The sequence below is a fragment of the Triticum aestivum genome, chromosome 3A (assembly GCF_018294505.1).
Source record: "Triticum aestivum cultivar Chinese Spring chromosome 3A, IWGSC CS RefSeq v2.1, whole genome shotgun sequence".
NCBI classification, from domain to species: Eukaryota; Viridiplantae; Streptophyta; class Magnoliopsida; order Poales; family Poaceae; genus Triticum; species Triticum aestivum.
In genome coordinates, this window is record NC_057800.1 from 700,458,196 (window position 1) to 700,460,756 (window position 2,561).

A 2,561-nucleotide genomic window follows, 5' to 3' on the forward strand; every position below is an offset into this window, starting at 1 on the left:
CGTTCTCTCATTTTCCTCCTCTTCCTCCCGCGAGCCCTCGCCGCCGCCAACAACGACGGGCGAATCCGGCTACTTCCCGCGGCCCTCGCCAGAGAAAAGCACACTCACGAGTTCTCCTGGCGACGACGCTTCCTTCCCTCTGGCCAGATCCTCTCCTCCAGGCTGCAAGCGCTCGCGCGCGACCCTTCCCCGCGGCTAGGGTTTCGGCTGCCTCCAACTCCGGCACGGTGAGCTCTCCTCTTCCCTCGATTCATGCCCTCCTCTCTCCCCGCCCCCTCACTAGTTTCTTCAATTCGGTGCCGCAGCCACCCTCCTCCATGTGTGAGGACGACCACCACGGCACGCACACGGTCGAGCTTGCCGTCGTCTGCTCCGGTGCGGTGCTGGGCCAATGACCTCCGCCTCCATGGCTCCTAGCTTGGGTAAGCATCCCCATCACCATGGCTGTTTCACTTTCTTCCTCCTTTTTGCATCCTGTTCTTGCTGCTCCATTGATTTGTTCATGGAGGCCATAACTTTATCCTTTTGCTGCATCTAAAAGCTGGTACTCTCCCAGTCCTGATAATACACATGGACTCACATTTGGATCTCTGTATGATTGGTGTTTTATTAGATGTTTAGATGCATGGTCTTGGCAGCACTGTTGGACACTATCATCTTGTACTGCTGTCACACATGGCATTGACCAAACAGTGAGCACAAGCCCATGCTTCGTGAACTCTTGGGGTAAGCACAGGTAGCAATCGTCGAAGCAGTTTGATTGGTGCTTATATGTGATAACATTGCAGTACTTCATAGTAGTACCGTGTGCAAGGTACCTGATTGATTCATTTATAACTGAAAACAATCTTGAGGGTCTTAGAAAAACAAAACGTTAACTGAAGAAGAAGAAAATCAATACTGAAGGAATTAACCAGCAAAAGATGAGGATGATTACTGTGGGGGTTTACAGTACTGCACAATAATTTTTTATCTAAATACTAAAGTTAGTGACAAAAGAAACTAAAGTAATTGAAAACCAAAGCAATTCAGAAGCCTCAACTAGTTATGTAGCAGTAGTACTACCTGCGACCATCGGCCAGATTTGTCTAAATTTATACACATCAAACAGAAAAGGGGCAGGTCGAATATGCAACCACAGCAGAGAGCATGACACAATCTATAATGTCCTCTGCTCTTCAGAGGGATCAAAGCTACAAAATTAGTTTTCCTTTGTAAAATGAAGATGTAGGCGTCAATAAAAAATGTGCTGAGATTTCATGACTATCCTAGCAGTACTTCTTCCTCACTAAAAATCAACTAAGGCCAGGCATGTTATTTCGCAGACTAGATTAGTTCAGTAGAATTCATACTACATAGTACATCACCTATTATTAATGGTCCCAAGTACAATAATGGTTACATAAAGATCAGGTCTAACTAGTAGGGAGGAAGATTAATTACACATCTTCTGTCAACTACTAAGGCTTCCTGTGTTATTTTGCAGACTAGATTAGTTCAGTAGAATTCCAGTTAGATCAGGTACAATGCCTGTTGATGGTATCAAATACATATGGGGATGAGTAGTAGTAGTTGGAACCAGTCAAGGGGAAATTGCTATTAGGACAAGCAGAGTACAGTAGGTGGTGATTAGGATGCCCGAAAGCGTTTTCACAAGGCTAGCCTTCTGTACGACCAAGTAATGTTGTTCTCAGGTCATTTCAGAGTTACAAAATTAAACATGTCTTCAAGGTGATTCTGAAGCTTGTGTCATGGGTTCAATCTTGTGGCAGCAATAACAAAGTTCAATATGTTGGCTTATTGTGAACAAAATGATAAGAGTTGTATATTCTCCTATTTTTGTTTTGGTGTTTGTTTACGCTGTTCCCGTCAACCTGCCAATATGATAGCCAACTTTCACTATAATCAGAAGGAGTCTATTTGCCATAATGTGTAGATGCTATTTCTATGTTATTTTTCTGTCTACTAACTCCTTGTTGCTACCAGTTAACGATTTCCTCAACAATGATTTAGTATAAAGCAGCATCTACTTTTTGCTGCATTTTACTGCAGTGTGGCACCGATATGATAGCTTTATTCCATTTCTGTTGTTTATCAGCATGCTATCATTTGTAGTTGTTATTGCATTTTTAACAAAAGTCGAGTTTATTTTTAAAAGGGGTATCGCTGACTGATTTGTGTTCTCACCCAGGCTCATGAAAGATATTTATCCTTGAAGAAACGAACAATGACAGACAAAGCAACTGCAGTTGAGGATGTAAGTTCCTTTCTTTATTTCACATTATCGAACTTTTCTTAGAAGTCATGATCACTAACTAGCTCCATAGTGCCAGATCATCATTTGAGCAAGCTCGTTTCAACCTGGTAGGTGTACTGCTTCCCAGTATCTCTATTCACTGTATCTCTGTTTGAGCAAGCCAGATTTGGACGCTGACGTGTACTAACAAGTTTTTACTTTCTCGACTTGGCCGCAGGGGTGATCAACACGAAGTACCGCAGCCCGGTGGGCGTCATGCTCTTCAACCACTCGGAGGTGGACTTCACCGGGAAGCCCGGCGACC